Below are 14436 nucleotides of genomic sequence, written 5' to 3'. Positions count from 1 at the left end.
TAGCAGTAAATCCCATGGGCTAATACAGAATGAGACTTTTTAAAAACAGTGTGTTTTAAACATATTATGTGTAAAAAAATCCTAGAGAAATCCTGTGTAATGTAATCCAGATTTTTTAAACTGTTTCTGATCTTACAGTATCAATTTATTTTTCTCATCTGTCTTCTCTAAACTAAACCAACCTTAACTTTCTCTCCTGCCTCATACTTGCCCACTGTTTTCTTTCCTGTTAGTACGACCGACGAGAGGAACAGAGAGCAGACTAAAGGAAATACGAAAGCCGCAAAGACAAAAAAAAAAAAAAAAGGAAACAAAGAAAAAAACAACCCCCCCCACCCCCCCCCCCCCCCCCCCTCAAATCTCACGAACTTCTATGAACATCACTAAAAATCAGATGGGTTTATGAAGATGTTCAATGACACACAATAGCAATACATCTCACTAGCTCAAATTATTCTTATAAATAAGTCTGTTATCAACCTTATCCCTGATCTTTCTCTATGTCATGCTCAAGTTCCTTGCTCTCCTCCAAGTCTCAAGCAACCTATACAAGACTGTTACCTCAAATTTAATTTGTGTCAGTTTTCTAGATCTTTCATAATATAGGAAGAAATTAAAGGTGACAAAATCCGGACAGCCCATTATCTAGTCATTGTACTGTATCTCCTTGTTGCAGATTTGTTCTGTGCAGATGCTACTGTCTTCACCAACTATTCTGTAACATTTTTCACAGGGAAACTAATCTAATCCAACAAGTCTTGGAAAGGATATACGCACACTCTTCTTTGGGGCGAGAGAGGGAAGTAAGATTTTTCTGATTTATCCTCCAAAGATCAAACTGCATGTCAACATGCATCTTCACTTTATATAGACAGTTAAGATTTTAAGTCTTTATGAGGCACAGTGCCAATGCAAAAAATATACCTTTAAGAACATTTACTTAAAAGTGTGTCACCAGCTAACATGACACAATATTTAAAAAAAGTTAACAGACATGACTGTCATATGAAATAAGAAACCAAAATGTCAGATCTGAATATGCTGCTGAAAATGTAAATTATTCCAACGTTGACTGCATCCCTTTCAGAACTAGCTACAGCATAGGCCACATTTGCAGGAGATGCTATTCTAGACCACACAATAAAAGATTATTTCAATTTAAGACAACTGAGCAATCCTCAGCTTCAATTTTAACAGATAAATGAATTAAAAAAAAAAAAAACCTAAAAAAATGCATATAAAGCCAGAAAGCCTTTTCTTCTCTCCAGTGTTTAATAGTATATTTTCAGTTAACAAACAAATCACCTGGTTCACCAGAAGGGGGAAACTGATAGGCTTCCAGTGTCATATTCATTAAGCAAATTAGAAAAAAAAAAAAAAATTGCTTGGCTTTTCAGTAATTATTTCTATTATTTCTATCACTCCAAGGCAATAGCATTATTTACTTTAATCTGACAACTTTTCAGTTACCGTGACAAATCCTATACCGTCTAGTTGAAAAACATACTTTAAGAACAAAAAGTCAAGATAATCAACTTTTACAGTTTTCTTACTGCACATAAATTAATACATTCTTTCAAAATACCAGTATTCTTAAATGTATTTTCCTCATTGCAAGAGCTTTAAGATGACATCTGCTAAGTCATCCACTCTTTGGAGACTATTGCCAAAGTGTTTCAGACTCTGGATTTTTTTCCCTTTATTACATGAGACTGTCTGTAGTTCACACCTATTTAACAGTAAATGACAAGACAGAATGTCTCAATAATAAAGCAGATTAAATACAATTTAGTCAATATTCATTCAATAGTGAACACTACCTCAAGCTTTGAAGTATTAACTATTATTTATCAGCTTTCAAAATTATAACTGTCAAGCACTTTTCCCCAAAAATTCCATTTTGGGACATAACTTCACTAACATTAACGCTTAAACATGTGCAAAGTGCCATTTAAGTCATTGATGTTATGCCTATGTGATTATTTACCATTCATATTAATCATTATGTGTGAATACAGCAATTTAAAGGAATAAGATCTAGTTCTCAGTCTTCTACATTAGTTCTGAAAATATTAAAATACTGTTAAACTTGTGAATAAAGAAAACAAAACGAATTTAAGCACACAGATAGGGACAGACACTGCTTTGGCAATTATTTATCCCTAAAATCAACAGGAAATTCAACTAACAGCTGAAGGGAAGTCAATAATACACATTAAGCACAGTCAGGAAGGAACCTTTCAAATATCATTAAATTTCTATCCTGTCCTAACCAAACTACTCTCTATGCTGGAACTTCCTTCCAAAAATGAAGCTTTCTAGGTGAACATTTATAAAGAATAAGTAAGGCAGAGTTAGAGAATAGAAAAATATAAAGTAGATACTGTATTTCTGTTTCTGTTCATATAAAAAAAACACATCCAGCAACACACACTACTGACATACACGAAACAATTGCACAAATGAGCGTTTACAAGTTTCCTCCTGGGTCTGAAATACCTCAGCAGGAATTAAAGCATGATTTAACATGTCATAACAATTGAATAAAATAGAAAAATATTGTAACCTCAGGCAACATTAATTCCCCAATTTGCCAATTAGTGTCTTTCTGGCAGGGAGAAGGCAGCAGAACCCTTTTCTTTGTCAAGTCTCCTTTAAAACCACCAACCTTCTATTATGCAGAGATATGGGAGTGTCTCTCATTAGTGCAAACACAAGCACAGTGCTTCCTCAAGAAATCACATTCCAAGCTTACTAGATGGACATTGTCTTAGGGCAATATACGGGAAAAGCAGGGCAATACACAGCAACATGGTATACAGGGTTTTCACCACACCAACCCTCCAGCTTGCTCAGAGAAATATGAAGACGATGACATTGCTGTGCACATGTTGTGGGCAGCTTCTTCAATCACAAAGGACAGCACAAGAAGAAAACAATACAGGGCTCATTATTTAATCTGTTGAATTATTGTGTGTTCATTTGGGGTTTCTTAATTAAAAACATAATATATATCTACTACATAAGATACAATGTAGTATATTACATAAAACAGTATTTAAAACATCCTACTTGTCTAACATTTATTATCCCTCAAGAGAAACATTTATGTACCTCAGAATGCAACTGGTCTATTTGTCCAAGAAACAGACCACCTCTGTATCTACTGGTCTCTGGACAATATCTGGTCAAGTTCATAGTTGACTAACAAGACAGGAATCATGGGAACAAACGGATATTCTGCATCAAGGAGTTAAATCCCAAGGTACTGTGGAAAACGACATGTTATATCCACCACCACCACCCCTTATATAAGCTAACCAGCTCCATCTTAAAGACAGTCTTATTCAACTACTCCTAAGGGAAGGCTGTTGCAGACTTCTATGCCTCCGTTGCTTAGGAACCATTTTTTCTAATTTCCAGACTAGGTTTATTCTTGGATAGTTTATACCCTTTTGTTCTCATACCTCAAGCTTAAGAAGCTCTTTTTACCCACCTGTGCTGTTTCACTCATTTTTATGAAGAGCAACCTCTTTCATGCTCTGTTTCCCCAGATCAAAGACGACACTCTTTGAGTCCCCCTTACAGAGCAAATTCTCCATTCTCTTAGTCATTCTAGGAATCAGTCCCTGTACCTCCTCCACTGCGAATGCCATTTTTACTTGATGGCAGGTGGTAGAAATTAGACACAATATTCCAGATAACCTTTCACTAGTACCAGAAAAAGTCAATACCACTTTACTTCTTTAAAGGAAAATATTAGTAGGGCAACAACAGTATACTTGTTTTCCTAATACTTTTCACAGTTGCTAACTTTGATAGGTTAGTCATCCTGAAGTGTAATAAGATCATCTTCATTTTTTTAATGCTATTAAATATGACTCCTTTTTCTACTAGTCATGTCCTAAGGTCCCAACTTTGTTCTGTGCAAAACTGTCTTTTGTATTGATGATACTTGACATCTGATGAGAAAACACTAGATTGGCATAAGAAGTAGGAATGCATCAATGTTTTTAATGAAAATACTAAATCTTGAAACTGACCCGTGACAAATTCCACTACTAACATACTTCCAATACATTATCTTCTGGTCATCCAGTTCTATCCACACTTGACACTTCCTGACACCATTTTAAATCAATTTTCACAGAAACATCACTGTAGTTTTTACAGGGAATCATATTACACATTGTATGACTTCTAAGTGGTCAGCTCTAACCATGTATCCTCCCCAAGAAGTCAGGTATCTTATAAAAAGAGCCATTAGATTTCTCTGACAAAGTCTTCCTCTGTTAAGAGCTGTATCACTGCATACCCCAATTTCATCTTACCTCCACATAGAATAGCTTCTCTTTCTAAATTTAAACAAATCCCTGAATATTAAGGTCACACTAACAATGCAGTAACTATCCCAAACCACCTTTTCCTCTGAACAGTGACTACTTTTGCTGCTCGCCAGCCAGCCAATACCCTTCCACCTTCATGTTTAATAACAATTCTTGCAAATGAGCCTCTAGTTACACAGATGACCCACTTCAAAATTCCAGAGTAAAATTACGTAGTCCCACTGATATGCACCCTGTAAATTCAACTTTATCTTTATGGAAATAATTTTTATAACCTCACTTCATTAAGACCTATTTGCCAGCGTGCGAATGTTCAAAACTGTCTTCACTGAAAATTAAGGCAAACTTTTCCTGTAGTCTTTCATCTGTATCTAAATTATTTTTAGTCTTACTTCATTGTGCCCGTGCTTCCTGACAAGACAGGCAATCAGTCTTTTTCAGGTTTTCTGCTTACTTCTGATGCTCCTCTTCAATTTGCTATTAACCTTGTCAGATCTTGCATAGCCACTTTTTTTGTATATGACAAAAATCAAAGTTTGGTAAGAGCACAAGTATTTTATACAGTTGCTAGAATTATCTGCATTTGTTGCTGTATCAGAAGTTCTGCCATGCCAGAAGTAGCTGAAAGCCCTGAACATTGCTGTAAAACTGGAATTGCAAGAACATCTGGATGCTAAACTGATTTATAGCCTTTGCAATTTGAATGTTCACCTCTATAATTACAATTATTAACAGCTTTTCATGACACTCAGAGGTTTGGGTCTTTTTTGGCTTTAGCTGGGCCTTGTTTGCTTGGTTTTCCCCCTAAATGATATATGCCTAAAACATGAATAAAAAGCTTATTGCCACAAGGTCTCCCCAGAGCTAGAGAGAGAAGGCAAGTCAAAGCTGCTTAATTTCAGCTTTACCTCAGATGTTACATCCAAAAAAAAAAAAAAAAAAAAAAAAAAAGCAACAACAAAACCTGTATTATAAATATTTTGGTTCGAGAACACACTGCACAGCTATTACAAAACTTACTTGAAGAAAAAAAAAAAAGTCTGCAGAAACAAGGTTCAGATTTAGGATTACTATAGCAACAGAGAGGAGGGAGAGGAAAATTACCAGATTACTCTCTCAGATCATCAAATCCTTGAAAGAATAAATTTAGATTTGAGTTTCAGTCAAATTAACTGAATTTATCCCGTTAATTAATGAGTAACACATCAAATTAAGGATTAAAATAAACAAGTGAAAACTGTAGTACAAGAAGTAGCAAATACAAAATTTCAGACTGAATGACCTCACCTTTTCATTCTACCGTTAAATATTTGGTATCACAACAGGTCTTCAAACCAATAACTGATAACAAAGAGTATTATTTAGGAAGGTGTCTAGTCCTGATAAAGGTCTGCAAAGAAAAAGAGGCATTCGAAACCTGCCTCATTCTTAATTAAAAGTAACTCCAGTAACTATAATACTACTGAAAACATGCAATCATGTGCCCCATTTGACTTGGAGGTGTAATGAATTTCTGAAAATACAGTTCAGTTATTACAGAACATATTTCAACAACATATGTGAACACAATAATGACTTAATGCCCTGAAAACCAGGGAATACAGAAATAAGCTTAAGCTCTTTAAAAAAGGTGACATTATGAAAAACAAACCCAGGATATCCTAAGTAACTAATTACTCACATCTCTTTTCATTATGCAATCTTTAACATTCTTTGTATTTTGGGCTTGTTTTAATAAATGCTTAAAAATAATTAGCATAATGGACACTATTTCAGTATCAATAAATATCATACTTATGTTAATGACTGAAAAGAGTAACAGTAGTCTCAGTCTTTTGGGGAGACCAGCTATTTCAATATTTTAGCCCACTCACATTAGACAGGATCCCAAAGCCATTGAACATGCAGCTGAAGTGGCAAATGCAGCTACAAAGGTTTACTTTTGACATTGTGAGCTTTGCTTGAGGCATGGAGGGGCGTCTCCCCTCTTTAGTGCTAAGTATTGACCCATAAAGACTCTAAGCCTCAGGCAACTTTTCCACCAGCCAGAATGTTCGTTCAATTAATAAGGCTGCCGTCATAATTTGCAAGACTGCCTAAGTCCAGCTTTTCTGGCTGACATTCAGATTTTAACCATGCTTCCCAGCCTTCTGTTCACCACTTCTGGCTTTCATTGACCAGCTGCCAAAATGCTCTTTATTTTCTGGTGGCTGGGCAGGCCACAGGACAGTTTCAGATACTACCTTCTTCCAATTTGTGCAGCAAACTGTTCACCGTGTTCTCTGCTCTTGGCTCCTCCCCAAGTTGCTGCAGTGAGTGAAAACTGGAGTATACTGGAAGGACTATCGTTCCACGACTGTGAAGTAAAGGTATGGGCATCTTAACTGGGGTTTCCTTGTCCTTAAATCAACATCTCCATTAACAGACTGGAACTGAGTCAAAGAAAGTGTCCTAGATCAACAATAAAGACTATGGCAGATCCAGCAGTGGACATTCCACCTGTGAAAACTCTTCCCCTATGTTGCAATCACAAACATCCTCTACTTCCAGGACAGAGGCAAGAAGGTCAGTATAAGATGATCCACATAACTCAGCAGCATCAAGATTAGTGCAGGTTCTGAAGTAGATTGAAAGTAAAGTGGGAAAAACACACAGGCAGACATTCAGTTACAAGTAGCAGCAATCAAAGAGAACAAAAGGATGGTCCTCTGAGTCCAAGGCCCAGGAATCCACCACCTTCCCTTGACACATAAAATTCCTTAGATTAAGCATATGTATTTTACCTCCTTCTCCATCCAAACCATGTATGATTCACTTGCTTTGGGAAAGCTCTAAAGAATTTACTAACTTTTTACCTAAATCCCTATATAAGCAAACAGAAAAAAAAGATTCATTTCATATGTACAGTTGAGATCTAAGCAAACATCTAAGATCATTATTAATTTATTTTTCCTGCCTATTAATAGATTCAAAAATAATTTAATACTGTACTGCAAATGTTCTACATAACCAAATAAATTTTTACTGTCTACTTCTGGCCAACACTTTATGAAAAATAATTTACAAAAAAGAACACCATTTCCCTGATATCTTCATCCTTAATTCACTCATAAAAGATATAAAACTGTTCTGAAATGCTTCCAAGTTATCAGTTATAACTGAAATTACCAGAATATCTTTGAAAACTCACCATCTAATAAATTTTACTTTAAGTCCAACAGGGAGGGGAAAAAAAAAAAAAAAAAAAAAAAAACAACAACAAACCAAACCACACCTTGCTATATATACTACTAGGCTTAAAAATTATATCCACAGTTAAGAAAGAAAATTTACTTCAGAATCAAAGCAGAATCTTGTGCTTTACGCTGAATCTGTTACTCAAATCATATGGAAACTTGAAGTGACGTTTAAAAATAAAGCAATGCTTTAGTTGTGTAGAATTTTACCTGAAAATCGTGAAAAACTTTTCAGTAACTGAAAGCACCTAGAGAAAGATGACAGGAAATCATGTTTCAGTAGTTCTATCAACTGAAGTCTCCTACGCTTTCCTATTTATCCTTTTTTATCCCAAGTCCTCATGTTGCCCCCTACATCCTGCGTAAAGTCCATCCTTGCTCCGCCCTTCACCTGAGCACTGGCCCACCCAGGTAAGCCATCCAAGTGGCAAAACACACAAGGACTGGTTCAGAGGCACCCATATACTGACTGGCAGGCAAGGGTGTAACAGCTACGCAGCCAGATGCTCCTGCCTCTCAAAACAAATCAGGGAGCCATGCCCCTCTCTTAGTGGGGCCCAAGTTTGGCCATCAGATTATCCCATTACTGGCAGAAACTTTGTATGTTTGAAGTCACCATTTTCCTGTTAAATTTAGCTGAACACAGCTAATAGGTTCAGAAGTTGAAGAGAAAAATAAAATAAGTCCCTTTAACTTTGTAATACTTTAAGCTGTGTTGATTCAAGATTACTATGCAAAGCTTTGTTAGACAAGATTTTTTGGAGGAAAAAAACCAAGTATACTGCATCTCTCAGTTGATGCTTAACAGCAGCAATGTCTTTTGCTGAATTTTAGATGGAATGGATGTTTCACATGCACATGTACTTTACAGATTTTCAGCAATATTTTGTAGTGACAACACCTAAAGAAATTGTTTCATCTGTTAAAAGAAGACTAAACTCAAAGTATGCCTTATCCTTCACCTCCATAGTCACAATGCAGCAACAGTAACTTTATGCTCAGTAGCATATAATAAAAAAAAAACCACCCCAAAACCAAAAACACCACCAACAAAAAAACAACCAACCAAAAAAACCACAGAAGACAGTCTTCATGGGTCGAGGTTTTCCCAGACACTTGCTGGTTTAATCTGGCATTAGCTATAATAAAGCTGAAATAGTGCATCAGACCTCTCAAGATTCAAGATCTAAAACAGGATAGAGATAAAAAAGCATAAGAAGCACCACAAGAATTTGAAACTTGAATGTACAAAACAAAAACAAACCCAAAATAAACTAAAATAAGTTTCTATGGCTGCAAGTCAAATTAAAGTTTTTAGTCTGAAGTTGCTTTTACTTGTTTACTGATTCTAACCAAAAACCTAGATCATCTTAGGTATAGGCATTTGATTTCCCCCCCAATCTTCAGTGCATTTATCTACTCATTTGATGTGAAACTATCAAAGATACCATAAAGTGCTACTGATTAACTGCACTTACTGCTCACTGTTTCCATGACCCCTTTTCAGCAATTCAATTAGGTATATGGAAGAAAATCTCAGAACTGTGAAATATCTTACTCCCTACCTTTTCAGCTTTCATGAGTCAAGATCTAAAAATTATACAAAACACATGGTGTAAAAATCAGTAGTTTTAAAAGACAAAACCTAATACATTAGTCAATTAAAAATGCAAAGGACTACTTGATTAGCCTGAAGACCACAGAAACTCCAAATCTCAGTTTTAAAGAGTAGCTCTTAATATCCCAGTTTTAAAATTGAATTGAAATGCGCTTTCACGTATGTTGATTTTTAATTAATCTGCAAGGAAAACCACTCAAGTAAGTGATAGTGAAAAACTCTTTTGATGTCCTGTTTGCTAACACAACTGATCTGAGGTTGAAAGGTTGATCTTTCACTGACTAGTAACTGCATCCAACAGAGGAGGCAGAGATCATTTCTCAAAATGCAATCTAATAACCAAGGTCAAAAGGAGGAAGTTAGGAAGGTGCTGAAGAAGTTGTTACTCCTGTTTGGCTACGCCTTCAAGGACGACATTTTCAGTTTCTTCTTAACGGTCAAAGAGTCAATCCAGCAAAGCCAGCAAGCATCCATGCTGGTCAGCCAGCTTGACCGGCAATAGTCATTCAAATCCATCTCTACACTAAAACTTAACTTGCTGTGAAACAAAGAACAGTTAGACTTTAAAATTCCCCAAAGTAGCAGCAATACTTAAACTTTATTCAAGACCAGGACTGTTTGTTAGAATGTTAAACCGGAGCCCTCATGACAAATGACATCTGCTCAGCTTGTACCTGATTTAAAAAGCAATAGTTCTAAAAAGGGGTGTTTCCTGGAGCCTCTGCCCTTACAACTTTTGCAACTACTAACCACTAAAATTTCTGAACTGACAAGACCACAGTAAACAACATCCTCTGACTGGTGAGGAAAGAAACCAATTATTTGCTTCAATTTGACTAAAGATTATCAAGATTATTGTCAATAAACAGATGCTTACTGAGGTGGTAACAGAAGTTATCATAAAATTATGTTGAACATCCCATTAAATTACCATGGAACCCTCTTACTGTACACGTAATACTTCAAAGGGATAGAAAGAGTAACCATAGGAAAGGGTAATTCTGAAGTAAAAATTATCATAGATCAAAATATCTGTATAACCAGTACTTTTTAAGCTTTACTACCCCTAATGAGAAGAGGCTTTCCTCAGGAAATAAACTGGTTTACATGATTCACACTTTACACTTTTCTTTACTGAGAGGTTTGTACAGCTACTGTTCCCAGTCCTACCAAAAAGGGGTATTTTTGAAGAGAAATGCTGAATAAGTGGCAAGACTAAGTAATGTTTTCCTATTCCCCTGAGAAGGCTGATTAAATTATATGAATGAAAATTGCAAAACTCAGGTAATCTAGGAACTTCTACTATTTTTAAAAAATACCTGCTTTTGAACCTGTTAATATAGATGTATAATTTAACAGAAGAGTTTTAGACAGGTTCCTCAGCAGCTGTCAAATGACCTGCACAACAGAATCAGCAGTTTAAACTTACGTTCATTATCTGCTCACAACCACTTTTTAAATATAAAGCATCTAGCACTCTAAAAGTGTCTAAGAAATATTTAGTTACAGTATGAATTACTAATACTATGCTATTTCAGAGATTGCTTTCTGCCATGCAGCGTGGTCCAAGAGTAAATTCTAATTTGAAAGCCATAAAAATCAGAAATTTAGCATTATTTTTTACCTCTTGTCCTCATACTTCAGTTGTCCTCACTGCACAACAAAAGCAACATTTCTCTGATATGCTCTGCCAGTTTTGTTACTATGGATTTTTCCCTCAAAGCAGGACTGGCTCATTTGCGTAGCAACAGTTTGGGATTTACAAATTACTCACTATTCACCACTGCTACAGTTCTTAAATAATTAAGAAAACTATTTCTACAACTCAGAAAAGCAGTGGGTATAAGATATACTGCCTAACTTCCTCAGCATTAGAAAGCACTTGTCACATAGAAGCTGTGTGCTTACTAGCAATCAACATGCCAAACATCATTGTCCTGGGTTGAAGCCTCCAGTTGTAATACTGTATTCTATTTATTAACAAAATTGGCTACTTCAAAATTCAGCTTTTTCCTTCTATAGCAAGTCACAGAATGCTGGGTGACGAGATTTGAAAGCACTTCATGCTGCAAAGCTATCCTTCAAAAACCGAGACTTGAATGGGGCTGAAGTAGCTTATCCTTGCCTGTGAAAGTCTCTCAGTCCTCAAATGGGTTTGTCCACATAATCTCACCAAACGATCCAATTCCATACATGCAAAATAACATCTAATATTGATAGTGAATCTCAAAGAATGAAAAGAGTTGAGTCGTTTTCTGTTGGGAGACATCTAAAAAGAACTGTCACAGAAAGATACTGATTCAGTAAACGACCTTCTTCACTCTACAGCATTAGTGAACCATACTCTAATGAACTTACTGGCACAGCATGCTAGCAAAAGTGCTTGTTTCAGATGAAGCACAAATGTTCAGATTTCTCACACCATTTTATAACAGTCAACCATAAAAAGAAAACATTCAGGCAACACAACAGCTTTTACCTAAAAAGCACTATCCTCAGTATGGAACTTCATATAGAAAACAGAACTCCAGTAAAACTACAAGATACTTAAACATACAAACATAGTAATGCACATATTATTACCTTGCTACAGTGAAGGTGTAAAAACTTATAGTTGTGTCTTCTTCAAAACTCTAAGAAAACCACCAAGTTTAAATTCTGTAATTGAGGCAAACTACACAGAACATCATGTTCACTTCAGACTATTTTTACACGATCACATCAAATCTGCTTACTGAATAGAGAAATACCAAAGCCACCTGCTCCAGTAGTCCAGTCCATAGTTGCATTTTTTCTCACTTATTATACAACAACTCTAAAAAGAATATTTCCTTATTGAGGTACAGAATTGTTACATCAATCAATTTAACAAAGAAAAATGGAAGCCTATTTTAGAAATGGTTTGCATTTTTTTATTTTTAAAATAAATTCTTTCGTTCTATAAAAAAGAACAAATTTGTGGCAGTTAAGAGTTGCCAAGTATTCTGTTAGCACATTCAGTCACGTTACAAGAACCCACAGCCGTAAATAGCCTGTGTGCACGGAGATACCTGTAGCTTTCAGCAAAGCATACAGAAATTACCTAGCAGTAGTTGCAGTCTGAGAATTCATAAGCTGAAGACAGACATGTTTTGTAAAGCTCCATATAAAAACATAAGTCACCATGCAAGAAAAATTACTTTTGGTATATGATAATGTTATGATGTACAGCAACTTTCCAAAAAGCAGAGATTAAAATAAAACCAGCAATAAGCTCACACCATTGAGCTACAGCAGTATCTCACGAACGATTTAAGCCCAGTGCTATTCCTACCCCCCTATCTCAGTACAGCCATGGATATTTTTCCAGCTTGACTGGATTTTCCCCCTTCCTAATTGCTAGTTTTAACTGAAGCTGACGTAGATGAAGAATCAACCTTAAAAGCAGCATAAAGACTGAGCAGTAATTATGTGCAGAAAGACGTGTGACATTTTGTATCAAAAGCAGACACTGGAAATGCTAAAATATAGATGCCCCTTCCAGCAGAGGAAACAAAACAACTGCCCGTCTGCTGCTGCTGGTACCCGGCCAATCAATAACACCGCACAAACGCATCACATCTCCTCCTTCATTCCTACGTCCTCTGCGGACGATTATTTGGACACTCTAATGCCCGCATTTCGCCAAGCATAATCAGCAGGTCACCTCGCAGTCTAGAAGAAGGGGCAGGTGAAGCAGAAGGGCGGTGGGGGAAGAGCCAGCAGACGCATCGCTCGGGTGCAATGGAAATTTAAACGCTGAGCGGCCGCTTTCTGCGGCGGCACCAGCAGCAGGAGCATCCCACCTCGCTCGCCGCGGCGGGCAGGGGGGACCGTCTCTCCCGAGAGGGGGCTGACAGGAACCCGCCCCTCCAACCCTGCCTCGCCCCCGCAGCTCAGCCCCCACCGCCCCACCCCATTCAGCGGCTGGAGCCTACCTCCTTCTGCTCCCCACCCCAGCACCCCAGAGACCCGAAACCCCCCTTCCCCGCCCCAGCCCCTCACCGCAGGCACCCTGCGAGCAGCGGGCCGCTGTTTTTTCCACACACACACACACCCACACCCACCACCCGCCCGCCGCTTGTTTTCAAGGCAGAGACAACAACCCCCCCTCCTCTCTCCTCCCCGCCGCCCCGGGCTAAACAAGCCGGTTCCAGCGCCGGCGCCCCAGCCTCGCCTCGCCTCCCCCCTCCTCCCCGCAGCGTCTGCGCCCCTCCGCAGCGCCCGCCTCCCCCTCACAGCCTGCCCGCCGCCAACGGCTGCGCCCCCGCCCGCCTACCCCCCCCCTCCCCACACCCCGCGCCGACGACCGTTAACGGCTGCGCCCCTCAGCCACGCGCGCCCCCCGCATTCCTCTGCGCGCCCCCCCCCCCCCCCCGACCGTTACCGGCGGCGCCCCGCCTGCGCCTCCCGCCACCGCCACCCCCGTAAGCCCTTCCCCGGCAGCGCTCACCCGGGGGCAGATGAGAAACGGGCGGCACAGGAGGGAAGCGGCAAAGAAGGGGCCGCTGCAGACGGTCCCCCCCGACGAGGCTGTCTCCGCCGCCGCTGGCCCCAGCTCCGCCTCCCGCCGCTCCGCTCCCTCCTCCCCCACAGCCACCGAGCGGCCCCAACCCCCCCCCCTCCTCCCCCCACCTGACAGGGTGCGGCTTCCCCAGGCCGCAGGCCAATAACGGCGCCGCCCATTGGAGGGCGCACGCTCGGCGACTAAGCGGCTTTCCTATTGGTAGGGGCAGGTGGGCGGGAGGCGCGTGAGGGGAATGGCGGGGAGCGGTGTCAGCGGTTCTGGGAGCGGGTTGTTTCGGCCGGGGCCGCGCTTCTCGGGTCGTGAGGCTGTGGGAAGTGCTGGGTGATTCCCGAACGACCGGGCAGAGGCTGAGAAGAGCCCCCCGACACAGGGAAGGCGGGTTCTGGTGAAGCTGGCTCCCTTCGGAAAGGAGCAGCGCGCCGTCTAGGAAGCTTATCTTGCAGCAGGCTGAGAGAGAAGGGCAGAAATCAGGTAATTGCCAAGGAAGCGTTACGATGAAGTGTTCTTTAACGCACAGTAGTGACGATATCTTATCGCTGGAAGCTCAAAGCGAGTCAAGGTCGATCCAGAAGTGCAGATACCCAGCGAGAGTAGTCAAGCTTGAGAACTGCGTTGGTGGGGGTTAAATACCTTCGATTTTGATAGATGTCTCTAAATCAGTCGAATATCCTCCGGATATTAAATTCCAGT

At 39.4% G+C, this 14436-nt stretch overlaps 1 protein-coding gene across 3 annotated transcripts in view; it reads right to left on the bottom strand.

Annotated features, from left to right (window-relative positions):
• The window catches only part of ADD1 (adducin 1), a 66803-nt gene extending 52966 nt beyond the window's left edge, over window positions 1-13837 (bottom strand). The window contains exon 1 of one of the 3 annotated variants that reach the window (XM_030008944.2): window positions 13672-13837. The gene's annotated coding sequence lies outside the window, so the exon portion shown is untranslated. The remainder of the gene's footprint in view (window positions 1-13671) is intronic. The other 2 variants (XM_041123383.1, XM_030008952.2) reach the window with 2 other exon arrangements.
• Between the last annotated feature and the right edge of the window lie 599 nt (window positions 13838-14436).

This window comes from Aquila chrysaetos, chromosome 1 (assembly GCF_900496995.4).
Source record: "Aquila chrysaetos chrysaetos chromosome 1, bAquChr1.4, whole genome shotgun sequence".
NCBI lineage: Eukaryota > Metazoa > Chordata > Aves > Accipitriformes > Accipitridae > Aquila > Aquila chrysaetos.
Note: the sequence above shows the minus strand (reverse complement) of the source record. Positions and strands in the feature narration are given on the sequence as shown.